The 22430-nt window shown below is 39.1% G+C and overlaps 1 pseudogene; it reads right to left on the reverse strand.

The window, feature by feature from the left end:
• Nucleotides 1-389: 389 nt before the first annotated feature.
• Nucleotides 390-486, reverse strand: LOC138822623 (U6 spliceosomal RNA; annotated as a pseudogene).
• Between the last annotated feature and the right edge of the window lie 21944 nt (nucleotides 487-22430).

Genomic DNA, 22430 nt, shown 5'->3' on the forward strand with positions numbered 1-22430 from the left:
TGCTTGTCTGAAAAAGTATATTTTAAAATATTCTATATTCTATGTTTGCATAATGTTCATAATTTATTTTCTCCTATATATACTTTGAATTCTATATTATTTTATAATATATAGGTTCATTAATGTGTCCTTTCCGATTGTATTCCATATAGAAACAGTTTGATTCCTTTTTTTCTAGGTCTTAATATTATTTTTCTTTGGGATAAAATGACAATGTTGTCTAATTTGAAAAGTTTTGTAAAGTTTATGCTATGTAAACGCCTTTCTGAGGTGATTTAATACACTGATGTCAAACTAAATTTGATTATATGAATTACGTGTATTGTTACACTTGTAATTTTGTAATCAACTTTTTAATCACTTTTTTCATTTCTTGCATCTGAAGAATGAAAAATATGGAATACTTCTCAAATTTTCATATTATCCTTGTGCAAGTGCCATGTTAATCTCTGTATTGTAATTTGAGTATACGTGCTGCTGAAGCATGTAATATCCTCTAATTATAATAGTTAATGATGCAATCTTTATACAGGCTTATATCTATGGGTGCCTACTTGTAACAAGGAAACCTTATTGTTCCTAACAATGCTATCGATCTTATTTCCCTAAAATTCTGTGAATAGTGGAAAAAATTATATTGATCAGTCAATTGCTCACATTTGCAAACGTTTTTGCCAATGAATATCTTGTCTTTTTATTTGGAATTTGATCATACTCTCTATTATTTATAGTTAGGTCCAAAGGTGATGGCTTTTTCAAGTACTTATTTATCCAGCTTTGTGGACCTAATGGATTCAAACTAAGAGTTGCTTAAGAGCTACTTCTAAACTTCTTCAGTTGACATTTTCCCAAATGAGGTGTTACTGGAACAAATGTCTACCTGAGCCTTTACCCTTCTTCCATGTGGGAACAGACCAACCAGAATACCTTACCCTGACAGCAAAGATTTTCTTACTAGAACAAAACTAATCTTGGTTACAAGGGATCATAGAGAGATGAACAGTTCAAACAGAACTGTTCAGACGAGAAGGTATTTTATCAAAATATAATTGTTTATTATACCTTTCATTTAAAAGTAGCTAAAGCCAAGAAGGTGAAAAAATTGTTTGTATCCATGATTACTTAATGTCCTGGCCTGTCTGTAAGTTCCTAGCAGGAACTTACACTACTGCCTTTTTATCACCAAATATTTTCATAGTTGCAGGAGAAGTGCATATGTTTCTCCTCATTATTAGGCATTAAATTGATAATGTTTTAATCACAGTGTTTCCTCTTGCCTCCATGCTGTAAATCTACAAATGATAAAGCTTTAGGTCTAATTCTATCAAACACTGAAGTAGAGATAATGGAATCATACTTTAAAACAGAGTTGCCTTTGATACAGTAACTACAACAGAACAATACAAAATGTGTGTCTTTTAATCATATTATATATAGTTATATATTTTATATTTATATGTGCTGATTTTATATTTCACACAATGAAACTTACTAGAATTAGTTGATAATTTGACCAATAAATTGATATTTATTTACTCCAATAAATAGAATTGGAATATAAATATTTAGGTTTCAAATATGTATTAGACTAGAAAACGTATCAATGCAATCTTTTTAGTATAAACTTGTGATACATTATAACTGTTCTTGCTCTTCTGAATCCACATGATAAAAAAACAATGTTTTCCTCTAATCTCTAATGGATTTTACTCTGCTGCTCTGTTTATTATTTTAACTTGCTTGTCCCAAACTGTTTTTGTCCATATTTCTGAAGCATTCTTACTGATTATGCTCAAATTTTGCTAAGATGTCTAAAAAATATTATTCTTCTGCAGTACCCATGGGTCCTAGGATGCCAAGGCCCAGTTACCTGCATCATCAGATAACAGGGGCAAGACTTTTCACCCAGGCCCATGCAATATATCAACACAAAGTAATTGAAGACCCATCTCAATTTCGCATTTCCTATATTTCAGGGCCCCAATTCCTTGAGATGCAGGAATTAGCAGTAAGCAATTGTGAAATGCAAGGCAACTTAAAATGAAGGATGAGATCACAAAATTTGAGAGAAAGTACTGTAATTCAAACATTCAATTTACAGATGACCAGCCCATATGAGTGAACAAGTTCACAAAGCGTCATAAGATTATTTTTAATATCCCCCACCTATGATTAACTAAAGATTTTAGTCCAAAATAAGTGGGCCAAAAAATAGTTCCTAGAAGGATAGAACTATAATTGGTCTACCAAAGCCCGAAAACTTGACTTAGAGGTCAAATGTAATTCAGAAAAAGATTTGAAGCACTAAGGAGTGCTTCAAAACACTGGGACTTCAGTACAACATGGTTCTGTGGTATAAAAATGTCACTCTCAAACCAATGATAATCTACATTTAATCTCCTGAAAGTATATTCCTTTTCAAATAAACTTTTTAAAATCACTTTCGCCAAAATAACATTTGACAAGTTGATGATATTTAGTGACTTTACAAGTTTTTCAAGTGTAGGGAGCAAGTTACAATACAGTTGAATTATTTACACAGCACTAATTCCAAACATGTTCAACCATTCATTAAAGTGTAGAAATATTACCAGCCACAATTTGTGTTTTTCAGTATGGGACTTTCAGAAATGTGTTCAATATGTCAGCCTCCTAAATTTCAAACCCAAACGTTAGCTAATAAATTTCATCATTTAATAAGGTACATTTTAAACAATCACAAATAGTTGCCTTATCATATGTTATTTTATGTTTTCCCTCTGTCTAACATAGTAAGAAATATGACTTTAAGTCTTGAAAATGGGTATTAATCAGAGATATGACAAACATAATATCTATCTTCTATTTCTATCATATTCCTATCTTGGAAAAAATTTTAATTTTCTTCTTTTTCCAAAACTTATAGGTTGTAGAAAATATTATTCCATGTAAAATAAAAGAATCACACGATTGTACAAAGCCATTTATAAAAAAGCATAGTTAGGAATACATTCTAAGCCATTTTTTAACTTTCTTTTTGACTAGAGATTAATCTTTCAAATGGTTGAGAAAAAATCATGTTTAGGTGCTTCCCGTCTCCAGTCTTGCAAATTGTTGCTGCAGATGAATGAATTATGGAAATATAAGCTGACATCATTTCAAGAATATGCAGGATTGAAACTCCATGGAATGTATATAAACCTTTCAAAGTGTTAATAGACAGTTTAACAGAATGACTACCAGGAAGTTGAAACCAAAGAGGAATTAAAGACATAGAATGAATGAAAAATGAACAAGGAGCAAATACAGCTAGAATACTGAATGTACACATAAGATGAAGGAAGTGGTAAATTGGAAATAAATCTTGGAGAAAGGGTTGGTTGAGAATGATAGAAGGAGTGACTCTGATCTAGGAGCATTGGACAATTAGATGGATATATTTAATTGTAACACAATTGCACAAACTTTTAAAATTCAGTTAAAAACACAACTAGAAACAAAAACACACAAAAATCACAACCAAACAGCAATCTCTAGATAGTATGAATATGACCACTCAAAATTTTAATCAGTTAATGAAGGGCAGTCGTGGGAAAAGCAAACAAAGCTGTTCAAAGAGGGAAGTTTGGGATAGGGGAGAATTTTGAATAGAATTAAATAGATTGTCTAAGGTTATAAATCACCTATATCAGCTGCATACAGTATCTTTCTTCTAGGAGTTTTCTGTCTGAACTGGATAATCCAGTCCTGAGACACACTGGGTAGTTTGTGAGGTAGAATGGAAGAAACAAGATCAAGAACCCATTAATCCACTGGAGAGAAAACAATCCTCCATATTTTCTCTAATCTCTCTTCACTACTCTTTCTTCATACTTTTAAGTCAATTGATTTTGAATTATATTTTTCCTTCTTTCTTCTGGCAAAGTAATTGGTCAAAGTAATTTTATTAAATATTATTTGCCATTTTCTTCTTTCATGCTGTTTAATTGGCCAAGTGAGTCCATAAAATTCCCTCTTGTATTTGGTTGCCATGAAACAACATCTATGTTAATAAGGAGAAATCTAATGTAAAACCTTGTCTCCAGAAAACAGTCCAAGATGCTGTGATCACAAATACTTGGCTATATATTTTTTTCTTTTACCTTGAAAGACTTCCTGTGTCTAAAGTGCCCACAAAAATAAGTACTCTATCACTTGTTGGTTCAATCAGAATTGTCTAACCTCAAAGATATATTTTGCTAAGAAGATGCTTAGAGGAAACCAAAAAATACTGCACTTTTTATCTTCTCTCTTAAGATTCTCCTTAGATACCATATCAGGAACAGTGAAGTTATTCTATGCAAAATTATTGTAATAGATTATTTTTCTCTTGGTCTTGCATTTGTTCACCAAGATGTATGGAGGAGAATAGAGTTAAATCACCCATACCTTGGAAGAAAGTGTCTGTTACAAAAGGAAAATGCTTCTATGTCCTACTTCTATGTCCTACTCTTAGCTCTTGCCAGAGTTCCAATTAATCACAGCTTCTTGGCTTCCAGTCTAGTGAAGCTGAAGGACCATACGGGCTCCACCCCTGCTACATCTTCATTATTTCTCTTTTAAAACTCTTCAAGTTGCCTCATTTGGATGTGGAATGTATTTTCATGTCTTCATTCAATCAGTTCTGCATTGTAGTGAGCCAAATGGGCTCTGTAAAATCACTTTAGGGAGTAAAAATACTAACACAATTTACATCAAAAAATTTTGGCCTCCCTTCACTGCTGAAGTCAATACGCTTAGCTAAGGCTTCTAAGAAAACTTTTATTATTAATTTTTCCATTTTTTCAATTATTTTCTGAACTTTTTGGCATATGTAATAAAAGAAGTCTTCACTACCTCATATTAATAAGAATATTATTTTTTGTGAGCCACTTAGAAATGTGAAATCATTGGTTTGAAGTATCCAATCAAATTTTTTTCTGTGTTTCACTGCTTCACGTCCAAAGACATTGTGGAAAGTGTTACAAACAGAAATGTGTAATCCCAACACCTTCTTTCATTGTGGAGGGCACTTTCTCCCTAAATATTTTGACTCAAATTATCTTTTTCAGAGAATTACTGTTTGGTAATTAAAGGTAAATTCACACATTTTGATGCCTTATTTTTTTAAGAACTTTTCATTTAAATTCCAATATAACCTTCTTTCAAACAGTGAGAATATAGTTCCTGGGTAAGGACAATTCCAAGGGAACCTACAGGATTTACAGCAAGGTTTCTGAGGTTTGTTTGTTTAGTTTGAAAAAGAGCCATCTTCATCCACATTGCTCCCTCTCTACTAAGTCTCCTTGGATTTCTTTGCATGAAAGCCTATTCTTCCAGGCAATTTTAAATTTTCTTAATAGGCTAAGTTATTAAAAATTTTGAACTATTAAATTTTACCTGTCATAAATTTAAAACTGTTGAAAATCCTTTATTAGAACCGCAAATTCACCAATCCTAATGCCACCTTTACCATCAAAATGTTAACATGCTGTTTTCATGATATAGTATCCATGCAGCTATTATTTTCCAGTGGCTTTGTTATGCATATATGTAACCATATTAGCTGATGCTAAGCAAAATGAATTCCAAGATATGGAACCAGATTTTTTTTCATTTGTGGTTGTTGTTTTTGATGAACTATGTGATTTCTGTTTTCTTTGGGATTTTCCCCTATGGTTTATCCCTTCTGTATGGTGAGACAATGGTGAGCATAATGGTGAGACAAAGGACAAAAGGCAAACCAATGCAATAGCAATACTCACAAGACAATATGTTGGAAATGTACTTTACAACTTGTGAGGGGTGAAGGGGTGAAGGAAAACTGTGAGAAAAATGAGGGAGGGGTAACAAGTTTGAAATGTTTTTTATTCACTAACTTACAATTACTGTAAAGTCACTGTACATCAATTTGATAATAAAATTGAAAAAATAAGCTGCATAAAATGTAATTTTACAGTATTGGCACAGTAAATATTATTCTTTATATAGTAACATTTTAAAAATCAATGCTATTTGGCTTCTAATTTGAATTAATTACCCCTTATTTATCAGAGGTTCATCAACTTGAATGTTATCCAACTAGACACTATTTTCACAATATACTTGCCAAATTTTTCAAAAAAGAATAAATATAGTACTTTCTCATTGTAAAACAGAAAACAGGGTCTGGGAAGATGGCTCAGTGGTAGAGCGCTTGCCTTGCATGCCTGAGGCCCAGGGTTCGATTCCTCAGCACCACATAAGCAAAAAGAAAAAAGCCGGAAGCTCAAGTGGTAGAGCGCTAGCCTTGAGCTGAAGAGCTGAGGGACAGCACCCAGGCCCAGGGTTCAGGCCCCACGACCGGACCCAGTTTAATACTATGGAAACACATAATTTTAAAAGTAAGTAAGTTTTTAAGAGGACAGAATATATGTGTTCTTCAAAATTCCTATGACTAACAACTACTCATTTTTAAATTCTCAACATTCCGAAGCGATTCAAAACAGTACCTGTTTGCATGTTAAGTAATTCTGCAATAGATGCAGTTTCCAATGGGGTGTTACAGATTGAGAAGTAAACAGAATAATAGCCACATTCTTGTAGAGGATAAAACTGTGAAGCATGTGTAATAATTAATTCTTCAAGAGTAAGCAATTGTTTATAAGAGTAAGCTATTATGTCTATGACCATCAATCCCAAAATGTATGCCATAAAGTCATCCTAGCCCAACAGTTTCCAACTTGTAAGGGACACCTTAAAATTCCTTAATTCACATCATGAATACCTTATCTCTATTTTGAATAAATACTACACCTCTGCTAATGTGACACCCTCCTTGTTCTGAAAAGAACACCACAATAAACTGAGCTGCATCATTTTTCCTCCACTGGTATTTTTGAGATCAGAACACTTGCTAATATTATTTATATTTAGACTTTTTTAACTATCATAGATATTCAGTATGCTAAGATAGGAAAATTATGATTCAAAGCCTTCCCAGGCAGGAAGGTTTCTTTGAATCTTATCTCCAAAAAACTTCTCTGCAAAAGCCAGACTCAAGTGGCACTGAGGTTGAAGTGGTAGGGCTTGAGCGTTGAGCATAAACAGGATCAGAGACCCTGTCCATGCCAAGAGTTCAAGTTCTAGGATGAACCATTAAAAAAAATTGAAAAAAACCCCAAACCTAGCATTGTTCTCCATGTATACAGAGGCACGTAAATAAGGAAATGGCTTCCTGTGGTACATATAGGTAGAAGAAAGATGTCACACAATTACTCTCTTCATACCATATTAAACCAAACCTTTAAAAATTGGTTTTTCTAAATGTATAAATTAATGTCATCCATTTTTGGCAACTCTGTCTAGATTATTATAAGTGCCTATGTGTGTATGTGTATGTTTGTATGTATGTATGTATGCAAAAACTTAAAGCTGTAATTCAGCAATCTTGCTCGTGACTGGTATCCCAGCTTTGGCTGGTTAATTATAGGTAGTGTCTCAAAGCCTATACTGTCCAAGCTGGATGCAAATTGAACTTCCCAGACTCCTTTATATTCTTAGGTTTTATTTTTCCAGGAGTATCAACTTTTAAACTTCAAACACTTCTGGCTTTTTTGGTGTTTAATTACAGATAAGTGTTGGACAGACTCTCTTGCCTGGGTTGGCTTTGAACTAAGACAGTAAGAAAGCTAAGTGACATCAACTCTATGGACTACTCTTTTGAACCTAGAAATATTAGATGAAGTTTATTATAAAGCTAATATTTGACAATTTTTGAAGAAGAGAATATGTTTAGCAAAGAAGCCATAACAAGTAACTCAGTAAAAGTATGTGCACTACTAAATCATTTGGGAAGATTACTATTGACTTCATCATTCCTTTGGGGGAAACTTAAACTTATATTTGCACTTTTTTGTTGGTTGTGGGGATTGAACCTTGATCCTGGGCACTGTCTCTCAGCTCTTCAGCATAACTTGAGCACTCTACCACTTTAGCTACAGCACAACTTCTGGGTTTCTGGGGTTAATTGAAGATAAGTGTTTCATGGACTTTCCTGACCAGGCTGGCTTTGAACCACAATCCTATGGACTCAACCTCCTGAGTAGCTAGGATTACAGGCATGAGCCACCAGCACCCCGCTCATATTTGCATTTATGTGCACTTAATGTCACTATGTAGACAAAGAATGGAAATATGAACCATATGATGTGACATTGCAGCTTTTCAGAATAATTAAGGTAGCAATAAATATGTCCTCCTTTTCCATTTTGTTACATAAATGACTCATGAGCTATGGGACTCTTACATTAGCATCCTCTTTCATCATTGTAGGTGTTCATAGATAAATGTTCATAGATAAATACAGCAAGACAGATTTTTAGAAAGCAAAGGAGATCAGGTATGAAAGATCAGCATAGAAGGAGATACATTCATCACACAGAGATTAAGAACTAGCCTAGGAGATTTTGAATGCTAAAGACAATGAGGAATAAGCCTAGTTGATAACTAGTTCTTTAATAAGCAAAAATGGTTCCCTAGAACGGGTTCTGCTATACCTTAGTTACTATCATTTATTCTTTCCATCTGGAGTTATTCCTTCTCTTATGTCACAACTGTTAATTAGCCTCTGCTTTTTTTGTAAGATGACTGGCCAAAATAGTTTCTGAATCTCACTTACACTATCCTTCTCATTGTGATTAGCAGTGACCCCACTCAAAAGCCTAGAATCTTTGAATTTCCAGAATTAATCTTCACCTGACATCTAAGCACATTCCTAGCATTAATTGCCGTGACCCAATGAACAAAAGGTTTTTTTCAACACAGTATCCTAACATAGGTAAAGTACATGTATGAGGAACTATTGTCAGGTATCAGCATGGAAGGAGCAATTATATATTCCAAGTATGGGTTCTTTATTTCGCATTTACTAACTAAATGTTCATTGTTGTTGTTGCTGTTGTTTTGGAAGTCCGGGGGCTGAAACTCGGTGCTTGGGAATTATTCTTCAGCGTTTTTTCCCCTCAGGGCTAACCCTCCACCACTTGAGGCACAGGACCACTTCCAGTGTTTCCTTTTCAATTTATGTGGTACTGAGGAATTGAACCCAGGGTTTCATGCATGCTAGGCAATCACCATACCATGAAACCACATTCCCAGAACCCTAAATGACTTTCTTAAGATGGCATTACATTTTCATTCTATAACTCTGTATCATAATTTTAACCAGGAATTTTTGCTAGAAAAGAACATTGAACACAGTACTGAGTCCAGTAATGCTAGATGGACAATGTATAACTGTCACAGTGTAGCCAGGACACAGAGGGACTTAGCTTATGGAGCTGGTACAACAGACTGAACGAGACAGCTCCTGACCGACAGCCTACCTCGAGAATGAGAGGACCACCTTGGTTCCAGCCACATGGGGATGCTGGACCACCTCCTCCAGCACCCATTGAATCAGTTCCTGAGAGACAAAGAGAAAGAAAGGTCAGAATTACACTTAAGCCAGGTGCTGGTGGCTCAGGCCTATAATCCTAAGTACAATGGAAGCTGAGCTATGAAGATTGTGGTTTATAGCCAGCCTGGGCAGGAACACCTGTGAGACCCTTATCTCCAAAGAACCATCAAAAAACTGGAAGTGGTGCTGTGACTCAAGTGGGTGGAATGGTAGCTTTGAGCTGAGGAGCTCAGGGAGCTGCCCTAGGCCCAAAGTTCAAGCCTCATGACTGAAATGAAGTGGACTTCCCACCACAAGAAGTGGACTGAATAGCACCCATTGTACTAGGGAGCATGGCAGAGAAGTCAGGCGGAGTTTCCTGTCACCCAGCTTCTCTATGCCTCAGTTTCCCCAGCTTCAAAACTGAACAAAGTGAAGGATCCCGTTACTCATGGGGATAGAGTAATAAAGAAAGAGAGCCATGTTTTGTTTCATAATCACATAACTGTTGCACCGTTAATAACACACACCATCTGAGATTTTTCCGGGTATCTTCCTATCATATGCTCACAGAATTGCCAAGAACAGTATCAGATGGCCCCTCCCTCTGTGCCTGTCCCTGCTCCAGAGATCCCTCTGTATCAATCCCTTGTTTCCTCACAACTGTCCCATGAGGAAATTGAAGTCCAATGGTTGAGGCCCAACCTAGAGATTCACCTCTGGTCAAGAATCGGCTGCCGTAGACTGAGTTTGGAACAATCCATCTAAACCAATGACTGAGCATGTTGCTACATATATACCATCCCAACTACAGAAGAACGGGCCTCGTGGCTCAGGTCTGTCACAGATAGGAGGACCATGATCTAGCCCAGAATGAGCATATATTAATTCTCCATCTCAGAAATGCCCATGACAGAAAAGCTTGACTCGCATGGTAGAAGACTTGACTGGCAAGCCTAAGGCTTTGAGGTCAAACCCTAATATACCAAAAAGAACCAGAGTCTCAGGACGCTGAGATCTGAAGATCACAGCTCAAGATTTAAAATAGGGTTGGCCTCGCTCATTAGACATCATTATGAGAAGACCCAGAGACTGACCTATGCTGTTGCGCTCCATACTAGCAGAATTCATATCCTTACTAAGAGTTGACCATGCTCTTTGTCCTCCTGGGAAGCCATCCCCTGCAGGCCACACTCCCAGGTGCTCCCAAGCTCCCACTGCCACCAACCAGGCCCAAGGGAGTACACAGCTCCTTTGCACACAGATCCCTTGTTCTTGTAATTTAACTGTGCTGTGTCCCCTTCAAGCCTCTCACCCTTCCAGGCCCCCAGACCTCAGCTGTGAAGCCCATACATGCCTCAAAGATAACAGGTAGAAGTTACCAAAGCTTTCATCCTCCTTGTTACAACCCACTTCTACACACACACACACACACACACACACACACACACACACACACACACACACAGACACACACACACAGACACACATCCAGACAGGTGACAGAAGACTCCTCCATGCAGTACCTGCAATTTGACAACTGATCACTCACCTGAGCACAGTCAGGCTGTACAAGGAAAAAGATTATCTCTCTGTCTCTCTGTCTCTGTCTCTGTCTCTCTGTCTCTGTCTCTCTGTCTCTGTCTCTCTTTCTCTTTCTCTCTCTCTCTCTCTCTCTCTCTCTCTCTCTCTCTCTTTCTCTCTCTCTCTCTGTCTCTCTCTCTCTCTTCAGGTGAAAATTTGACAGCACAGAAGACAAGGGCTCACACAGCAAGGGTGTCTATCTTCTGCATCCAACACCTCCCATCCCCAGAAAAAAAGGAAAAAACCCAGAAGGCAGGTGTAGTCATGCTGCTCCCCGCCTCTGATTAAAGCCACTGGGTTCCCACCAGGGAGTGGAAGGGCACAGATGTGCTGCTGTGTGGCTCCCACTGCTCCAGGCCAGGGGATCTTTGGCGCGCACTCCTCACCCAACCTGCATCTCCCCGTATCCTGGACACTAGCCGCTTGGGGATGGGGGTGGCATCCTCGGGTCAACCCCCAGCCCCACCCCTGGGGCACATTTGTGGCAGGGCATGGGCCAGACTGTGGGGCACAGGGGAGGCGAGGTCCGGGTCGGAGGGGAGGTAGTGGTGTCAACAAACAGAGCGAATCAAGGTGCTACTGGGCAGCAAGGAATGTGGGTGTGGCCACCATTCTTGTATCCCATTGGTCAGAAAGAACCATGAAACAATAGAGGTGTGGCTGGAATCTTCTGGTGCAGGCAGAATGGGTGGAGTCAAAATGACGGCAGCCCCTTTCCCAGGGAACTCTGTCCAATCCAGTTGGGGACAAGAGAGTGACCCACTTTAGCAGGATGGCTGCACAGATTGTTGTGTATGTCTGTTTGTTCCCAGACCTTGAACTCAGGATCTGGGCACAATCTGTGAGTTGTTTTTGATCAAGGCTAGCTCTCTACCACTGGAGCCACACGGCTTTACTTCTGTCTTTGATGGCACAAGTTGGACAGGAGTCTCAAGGACTTTCCTGCCTAGGGTGACTTTGACCATGATCTTCCTTTCACAGCCTTGTAACTTTAAGGAGGACTGCTGAGAGTCACTGATGCCTGGTTTTGCTGATGTTCTTGGACAGACCTGTGAGTTCCCTATCCTCAGGTTTAAGTGGTTGGAGCAGGAGCCCACAGCTTGAATCCTGGTCCTGCCACCAACAAATGGCAGGAGATCCTATGAAATTCATTCCTATTCATATGATTACCAAAGGAATGTGATGTATGTCATGATAAAATGGGCAGTACTTGAATGATTCGAGGATAAAATTATACACAATTACATAATAGGACACTGGTCGATATTATTAATACTTTATGAAGCATTTAAACAATCACCTTCATTAAATGGAGGCCAAATGAAATACCTACGAATTGGGCATCACATAGCATAGAGATGCCATTTTTTTTCTGCCAGGACTGGGATTTGAACTCATGGTCTAGGTAACCCTGCCGTTGCACTGTGTGGGAAAGGGAAGCTTGCCTCCTTGAATTCAAGAAATTCAAGTCTGTTTCTTAGGCCTGAAATAGATGCCCACCACTAGAAAACATATTATTTGTTTACATTTTAAATATATGATTTATATTTTTAAACATATGTTGATTCCATATTGCATTCAGTGTAGTTATTTTATTTTTTGTTTTATTCATGTATTGACTACTCATTTTATTAACTATTATGACAAATAGAACAGTGATTACATTGATTACATAGGATATAGGTTTGCATATGTATTGCACGTCCTTCCTGACACCCAGGACTTTCACAGAAAAGGAAAACATGTGTCACCATCAGCTTCTTACTACACGATTTATTTTTTGGGAGTGCTGGCATCTGAACTCACAGCCTTCAAGGCCCAATTCATGAATGGGTCAGTGTCAGCCTGCCATCCTGTGGCAAATTGAGCTGACAGGCAGTCCCGAGTACCTGAAATCGAGCCCCAGCGGTTGACAAAATAAGAACAGATTGACATACAGATGGTAGTAAATGTATATCTTTATAGAGTGCCAGAGATGTCTAGACATTATTCAGTTAAATAGACTACATTCCTACCAATTCTTGTGTATTTATAATGCCTCCATGAAATTAATCTTTTTGTTTTCATGGTTAACAAACTATTAAGTAAATCAATCAATATCCTGAAATTATTGCATTCTGTATGCAATGTTTCATAAATATTAAATAAAGTCAGTCTTCTGAAATGATGCTGTCTAATTTTATAGGAGCGTCATTCACCATCAACTCATTCAACTGTGACATTGATAATATTACCTTGTTATTCCCATGGATGGGAACGAGTCTCTTAGTATCTCCTGCCATTGATTGGTGTCATGACTGGGATTCGAAATCAGGGCCTACATTTCAATGTGGACCTATGACTTCCTCAAAATTCTGACAATCTTCAGCAATGAAAGGTGAAGTACCCTTTGCAACAGTGTCATTCAGGCCAAGGATGGTCACCGTGCAAAAGAAGAAAACATAAATAAGGCCATCTCGCTGCATTTTTTTCTGTACATTTTTGCCACACAAGGCCTGGGGGTCTAGGATCCCAGGATCTACTGTGGGTCCAGTGGCTGCACCCCAGCATAGGATGTCAAAGCTGAGGCAGAGTTACCACAATCTTAGTTCAAGCCCCCTGCTGAGCAAAAAATAATTAAAAGAGATTAGCTCCCTGGCTTGCAATTCACCCAGTTTATTCTGCCAGGCTTTGGATTTGAACTCAGAGTCTAGGTGAATCTACAGCACTGTGGAAGAAGCGGAAGCTCACCGTACTTGAAGATAAGAAAGTCAAGCCTGTAATCTAAGCCAAAATTCAAGCCCCTGCCTTGGAAAACATACTATTTATATACATTGTAAATACAAAATTTGTACTTACCTAGGATGTTCAGTCCATACACGTTTGGTGTGGTTGTTCCTTGTACTTTTGTTTCATTCACTTATTTACCATTGATTTTACTATGATGACACCGATTCCCTTTATTACATTGATGGCATCATATCACATGGAATCTAAATTTGTAGACATGTTCTCCATCATGCCAGACACACAGGACTCTTAGAGAAAAGGAAAAAAGTTTCCCACTTGGCTTCTTATTGCATGATCCAGTTGTTGGTAGTGCTGGGATCTGAACTCAGGGCCTAGCAGGACCAATTGGTGAATAGTTCAAGGTGACCACACCAGCCTGTGAGCAACAAAGGAGTTAGGCCATCCCAGGATCTGACATTGATCCCCAGGGTGGGCCATGATAGTCATAAATTAATAATTTAAACATAGGATCTATATTTACACATATGTGTGGACTGTATCTTGCCTTTGGAGTACTTTTCTCCTTATTTTCTGTCTTATGTAAGTATTGTGTATTTTACTGAATAATGTAACAGATATAATAGAACTTACATGGAAGATAACCTATTGCCCTGGCTATAGGGTTTCCTATGCATTCTCCATCCAAGCTGAGACCCAGGACTTTCACAGGACAGGAAAACAGGTGAATCGATCGGCTTCTCACATCAGGATTCATCTTTTGGCAGTGTTGGGATTTGAACTCACACTCTATCAGGCCCAATTGGGGAAATGGTCAAGGTGAGGACACCAGCCTGTGAGCAACGAAGGAGATGGGCCATTCCTAGGAACTGACATCGAGTCCCAGGGAGGTACAGATAGTCATAAATTCATAATTCAAATATAGGATCTATATTTACATACATGTGTGGACAGCATCTTGCATTCGGTGCACTTCTCCTTAATTTGTGTCTAATTCATGGAGTCATTGTGTATTTTACTGAGTATGGTGACAGGTATACTGTGCTGACATGGATGACAATCTGTTCCCATAGTTATATGGTTGCCTATGCATTCTATATCCTAGTGAAAGCCCGGTTCTTTCACAGGAGAGGAAAACATGTTCAACAACTGGCTTCTGACAACAGAATGAATCTTTTGTCAGTGCTGGGATTTGAACTGAAGTCTGGGTAGCTCTGTTGCATTTTGGGGTAAGAGAAATCTCACCATCCTTGAAGACTAGAATGTCAAGCCTCATCAAGGGCCTGATTTGAAGCCCCAGTACTGGACAATATAACAAGCCCGCCTTTTTTAAACATAGGATCTCTCTTTACCTACAAGTTTGGTATGCATCTTGCATTCAGTGTAGTTATTCTTTTTATTTTGTGTCTTATTCATGGATGTATTGTTTATTTTATTGAGTATGGTGATAGATATAACTATGCTGACATGGATAACAACCTATTCGAATGGCTATAGAGTTGTCTATATAGAATTTCCACCCTCGCTGAGACCCAGGATTTTCACAGGACAGGAAAACAGGTGGATCAATTGGCTTCTCAAATCAAGGTGAATCTTTTGGCAGTGCTGGGATTTGAACTCAAGCCCTAGCAGGCCCAATTGGTGAATGGGTCATGGTGAACACACTAGCCTGTGAGGCACTAAGGAGGTAGGTCGTTCCCAGGACCTGAGATGAAGCCCTGGTGGGGGCCAATATGGTCATAAATTTATCATTTCAACAGAGGATCTATATTTCCATACATGGATGGGCAGCATCTTGCATTTGGTGTAGTCATTCTCTTTATTTTGTGTCTTATTCCTTGATGTATTGTATATTTTCTTGAGTATAGGATGACAGATATAACTGTGGTGACCTGGATGACAACCTGTTCCCATGAGTATAGAGTTGCCTGTGCATTCTCCATCCTAGCTGAGACCCCGGACTTGCACAGCACAGGAAAACTGGTGCAATGACTGGCTTCTCACAACAGGGTAAATTTGGGCAGTGCTGATATTTGAATTTTGGGCCTAAGAGGCCCAACTGCACAATGGGTCCACGTGATCACACAAGACTGTGAGCCACTAAGGAGCTGGTCGGGTCCCAGGAACAGAGATCGAGCAACAGGGAGGCCACAATTGTCCTGAAAGCATCATTTAAACATGGGATGTATATTCAAATCCGTTTGTGGACTGCATTGTGCATTTAGTGTAGTTATTCTATTTTGTATGCTATTCATGGATGTATTGTGTATTTTCTTCAGTATATGATGACAGGTATAACTTGCCTCACATGATAACAACCTATTCCCATGGCCACAGGGTGGCCCATGTCTTCTTCATCCTAGCTGAGACCCAGGACTTACACAGGAAAGGAACACAGGTGCAACAATTGGCTTCTGACATCAGGATGTATCTTTTGGCACTGCTGGGATCTGGACTTGGGGACCAGCAGACCCAATTGACGAATAGGTCCATGTGAGCATACCAGCCTGTGATCTACTAAGGAGTAAGTCCGCTCCCAGGACCTGAGATGGACCCCCAGGTGTGGGGGGGGAGGGTACACAGTAGTCATCCATTCATAAGTTGAAGGTAGTTTGCAAATGAGTACACATTTGTATAGAGTAGGAGAGACGATAACCTGTGATGGAATCCAATCTACCATGTGTCTACTGATTCTTGGATCTTTCCAGATGCCTTCATTTCATGACTGTGATGATTATTGTCATGCTTAATCAACACTGCTTTACAAATAAGTGATACCCCATGAGTCTTGCCTATCATTTCCTAGTCACATCATGCATTAACTACTTATTCGATGATATCAATCGCATTCCATGACTGTTCCTGTATCTCAGGATTTCCCGGCATTGCTTTCTCATGGGGGTGGGCAGAATTCAAGCCTCAGGCATGGAAAACATATTCCGTATATACATTTTAAAGATAGGATTTATACTTCCATACAGATGGTCAGCAGATAACGTGTTTGGTGTGGTAGGATTTATACTTCCATACAGATGTTCAGTCCATATCACGTTTAGTGTGGTCATTCATTTTATTTCTTTTTTATTCATTTATTTACGAATTATTTCATTGACTTTCATGACACCTATACCATTTATTACATTGTTTACATCATATCACATACCATCTAGATTTGTAGATGTGTTCTCTATCATGCCTGACACCCTGGACTCTCCCAGAAAAGGAAAACATGTGTCACACTCGGCTTCTTACTCAAAGATTAAATTTTTGGCAGTGCTGGGATCTGAACTCAGGGACTAGCAGACCGAATTCATGATTGGGTGAGGGTGAGCACAGAAGCCTCTAGCCAATGAAGCTGTCAGGTGGTTAGCCGGCACTGAGATCAAGCCCCAAGTTTAGCCAAAACAGCAATACATGGCTAGGCAGAGGTTGTATAAAAATAAATATATATTGTTAAAGAGTTCCAGAGCTGTCTATGACTGAAAGACATCTACTACGTTCCTACCAAATCTTAGGTATTTATTATATCTCCATTGAAACAATATTATTCTTTTCATGCTTAATAAACTATTAATTAAGGTCAATCAGCATCCTAGGATTATTGCATCCAATCTTAGACTAGACAAATGCGTAAACTATTCTTTCAATCTGTATTCTTACGCATAGGAACGAGTCTCTTGTGATCTCCTGCCACTGGTAAATGTAAGGATTAGGATTTGAACCGAGGGCCTATGTTGACATGTTGGCTTATGGCTTCCTTGATAGCCTGCCAGCCATCAGCAATGGCAGGCCAGGTCCACTTTGAAACCATGTCATTCAGACCCAGGATGTTCACTATGTAAAGAAAAAAAAATTGTAAAACCCTGAGCCCTCTACAGCTCCCCAATTTTTGTGCTGTTCTGCTTTTTTTCCTTCCTGCAAGCCCTCTGGGCTTAGGGTCCCAGGATCAGCTTTGGGTCTCAAGGCTGCACCCCAGCCTAGGGAGAGTGAAACTGAGTCAGAGTTACCATGACCTGAGTTCAAGCCCCACGGTTGGCAAAATTAATTGACTAATTAATTAATTAATTAATTAACTAACTAAATTGAAATAATAAAGCTCCTTGGTTTGGAATTTCTGCCAGTTTTCTTTAATAGCCTGGGATTTGAACTCAGAGTTTTGATGAATCCATAGCAATGTGACAGAAGGTGCAGAGTTGCCAATATTTGAGTTCAAACCCCATGCCAAGCCAAAAATAAATAAGTCACAGACCTCCACAGGGAAGTTAGTTGTGAAGATGGGAGGGAAGGGATGGTAGGGGAAAAACAAACGAGGAGGCAACTATGCTCAATAGGAAATGTACTCATTACTTTGCTCATGTAACTGTGACCCATCTGTACAACATTTTTAAAATAAAAAACGTACAAAAAATTATGTAGTGCTCAAGAAACACTTTGGGTTTAAGGGATGGATGTCTGAACAGCTATACAAAATTCTACACTGATTTTTCTCAGTGTTCAGTATGGAACTGAATAAACGTAACTGTTCCTATTACAAATATTAAGTCACTGTCTTGGAACTGGGGCCAGTTTTTCTGCCATTGCTGGGATTTGAGCTCACTGTCCATGTAACTCTTTTGCACCTGGGGTGAAGGCTAAGATCCCTGTCCTTGAGGAAAAGATTTTCAAGCTAGAGTTCCCAGGGCCTGAATTAAGACCCTGCAATAGAAAAAATATTTGTGTACATGTGTAATATAAGATATATAGTTAAATATGTATGTTTATTTCATATTATGATTATTATTATTAATTTTGTATTTAATTTTTATTTTACTCATTTTATTGTTTATTGTATTTAGTATTATTATACACATAATATTTATTATGTTGTGTATATATATTATAAAATTATACACAATAATTCAGTACATTGACTAATTTTCATTAATACTTTATTAAGTTTTGAAATATAATACTTAATTAAATGGAGGCATTTGTCAAGTCATCACATGGTTAGAGTCTGTCCCCAGTATGAGTTTTGTCTTATCTTTGGACAACTTCCTATATGTATTTGTTTAGACGATTTATACTCAGAAGCCTTTTCTTGTGGATAGGCAAGTTAAGGGATAAAATCGTAAGGTTGGGTCTGGAAATGTGGCTTAGTGGTAGAGATCTTGCTCAGCATGCATGAATGCCAGAGTTTGAATCCTCAGTGCTACATACTCAGAAAAAGCCAGAAGCTGTGGTGTGGCTCAAGTGACAGAGTGCTAGCCTTGAGAAAAAGAAGCTCAAAGACAGTATCCAGGCCCTAATTTCCAGCTCCAGGTCTGGCAAAAACAATACTCCAGATTCCAGTGGCTCTGGAAAACTATTTTCTCAGGAGGCTGAGATCTGAAGATCACAGTTTGAAGACAGCCTAGGGAAGGAAAGCCTGTTAGACTCTTACCTCCAATGAACCATCACAAAACTTCATGTGGCACTGTGGGTCAAGTGGTAGAGTGTTTGCCTTGAGCTGAAGCGCACAGAGACAGCGCCTAGGCTTCAGTTTGAGACACACAACTGGAAAAAGATTGAGGGATAATCAAAATAATTTTCCTATTTGCTACTTATGAAAATATTTTTAGGAAAATGAATGCTGATGTACACCAGAATTGGAGTCAGACCTCAAGGTTCAAGTGTAGCACATCCATAAGCCCAGCCTCTCAGACTCTAGCATGATAAACTTGTGTCCTACAGGGTTCTGAAAGGCACATTGTTGAAAGTCTTAATATGCTCCCAAAGCACTTTATGATAAGCAGTTGACTTGTATTGTCAATGTCATTACAGTTCTGACCCTAGCAGAGAACCAGTACCTCACGCCCATCACCCTAGCTCAGGAGGCTGAGGTCTCTCATAGGGTGAAACCAGCCAAGGCAGGGAAGTCTAGGACATTCTGACTTCCTGTTCTGAAAGGTCAGATGCTTAAGAAATTCCTGTTTCACTTGGTGATGAGAAGTTACTTGCACTCTAAATATTCTTGGAGTTCTTGAGCTACAAAAGAAGGAAAGAAATATTATTGACCCAATCAGGGTTCAAATGAAGTTCTCAGGATCCAAGCCCTAACTCTGTTAGCAGGAAGAACTCCAGTGTAACACTGTATTTGAAGGACAGAAAACAGTTTCAAAAGCCAGGCTAGGTGCAGAGAACTAGGCCTGCAGGATTAGGAGGCAGAATATACACATTCATCATGGAAGTGAGCTGCAAAACCACTTCATTCATTCCAGGCACAGCCAGCAATGGGGGCAACCTGAAACATTTGTTAGAGTTACACCAGGATCAGGCTTTTCTCAGTCATTTCAAACAATGACTAATTAACCCTCCTTCCTCATGTGAAGTGGGCCTCAGGCTATATTTAGATTACCAATAGAGAGCCAGTTTAGTGCTGGAGAGGGGAGGAACAGAGTAGAAAAACCCTGCTCTCTGGTCTTACGGACTGGGTTTTTGACTCTCAATTTGTCAAGTTTGAAGGCCCTTCTATCTCTGCCAGTCCATTCTCCTTACTTCATTCTCTACATCATTAATGCAAATCCCCAGTCCAAGGAGGGGCAGGGCCATTTCTCTTCTGTCTCCAAGCACCTGAGTTAGAACCTGGCTCTGCCCTCTTGACTCTGGGGCTCTTGGATGCCTGAGAAGTGGGACAGAGACAGTCATCCTGCTCTGCATTTGTGTGAAGGCGATGCTGGTGTCCTGGCACACTGAAGAAAGCCTCATGACTGGGAATGTTCCCTTCTGTCCTTCTGACGTCAAAAACAGATTCATCTATCAGCTTTCTTTCCTTCCTTCCTTCCTTCCTTCCTTGCTTCCTTCCTTGCTTCCTTCCTTCCTTCCTTCCTTCCTTCCTTCCTTCCTTCCTTCCTTCCTTCCTTCCTTCCTTCCTTTCTTTCTTTCTTTCTTTCTTTCTTTCTTTCTTTCTTTCTTTCTTTCTTTCTTTCTCTCTTTCTTTCTCTCTCTCTTCTCTCTTTCTCTTTCTCTCTCTCTTTCTCTCTCTCTTTCTCTCTCTCTTTCTTTCTCTCTTTCTTTCTCTCTTTCTTTCTTTCTTTCTTTCTTTCTTTCTTTCTTTCTTTCTTTCTTTCTTTCTTTCTTTCTTTCTTTCTCTCTCTCTCTCTGTCTCTCTCTCTCTCTCTCTCTCTGTCTCTCTCTCTCTCTCTCTGTCTCTCTCTCTCTCTCTCTCTCTCTCTCTCTCTCTCTCTCTCTCTCTCTCTCTCTCTCTCTCTCTCTCTATTTCTTTTTATCTATCTACCTACCATCCTACCTAGGTAGCTATCTCTTTGTCAGTTGTTGGGATGAATTCAAGGCCTGGGAATTGTTTCTAGCACTCTGGTACTTGAGCCACAGCACATATTCTGGCTTTGTCTGTGTACAGGTGCCTGAGGAATTGAACCCAGGGCTTCTTGCATGCTAGGCAAGCACTCTCTCATTATTCCATATTCCCAGCTCCTTCATTTTTTTCTTAATGGTAGTTTTTACATAAATATGCTACCATTTTATGTTCTCAAGTTTAATTTTCTGAATACTGGTTACTTCTAAGAAACCTGATCTCTTCCCTTGCCAGATTTGTGATTGTTCCTGGATTGCCCTCATAATAAAATGTAAATGAAGGCTGCTGAGAGCTTCAGTGTGCATCATATAAAGACACAGGCCTAGAACCCAGGAAGAGAAAAGCAATGGGCCTGAAATGAAGAGAATGATGCAGTATGTACAACTAGCATATCTGAAAAATAAACCAGTAAATAAAAGCAGAGTTTGCACTATGGGAGGTAATATATATACACACATAAGTAGGTAGGGCACTGATACATAAACTTGGCCTTCTCTTTTTGAATTTTTTTGTGGCCATCCCAGGATTTAAACTCAGGGCCCGATGTGTTCCTGAGCTGTTTTGCTCAAGACTGAGTCTCTACCACCACCACAGCTCCACTTCCCCCCCAGCTGGTAGTTAATTGGACCTAAGCAATTCCCAGGCTTTCCTGCCTGGTCTGTATTGTATCTCCTACTGAGTTTTCTCTCTCAAAGTTGGAGCTCTACCCTCTGGGCCATTGCTTCACTTCTGGTTCTCTGGTGGTTTATTGGAGAAAATAGTCTCAGAGACTCTCCTGCTCTGCTGGCTTGAATGGCGTTCTCCTGAGAAGGCTTCAAATGGTTTCCTCAGGAATTCACTGAGGAGACACTCCACACAAACCCTTAGTCTAAATCTCGAGGACTACTAGAGAAAAATGGAAACATTGTTATACCCCAGTCCCAGGACCCCCACCAAAAAGACCACCGAGTGTCAGACTTTACAGCTGTTTTAAGGTTTTATTTAAACGGGATGCAGCTCGGGTCTCATCCTACACTCCAACACAGCAGCACCTAGGAGGAGAGCCCCAAGGTAAAGATTTGCAGAGGTTATAAAGGCACACAACCAACCAGGTGTTTGGATTACCACCACGTGTTTCTCTGCTAGAAATAAGCAACAAGTGGTCACTGCCTCAAAACTTTAACCCTTCATTCCCCCCCCCCTTGACTTATGGTCTTGTGGCTCCAGCCTCAAACTAAACTCCAACAGCTCTTGATCTTGAATGGGTATGGTCCCTAACTGACCTTAGCCATACTATTAAACAACAATACCAATAATAATCAGCTCATTTTTCTTTTCTTGAGTTGTATGCTGAGTGGTTGGGTAGGATGCTTGGAGACTTCCCATGTTTCC

The sequence above is a fragment of the Dipodomys merriami genome, unplaced genomic scaffold, assembly GCF_024711535.1.
Source record: "Dipodomys merriami isolate MVZ:Mamm:240054 unplaced genomic scaffold, mDipMer1.0.p SCAF_113, whole genome shotgun sequence".
NCBI lineage: Eukaryota > Metazoa > Chordata > Mammalia > Rodentia > Heteromyidae > Dipodomys > Dipodomys merriami.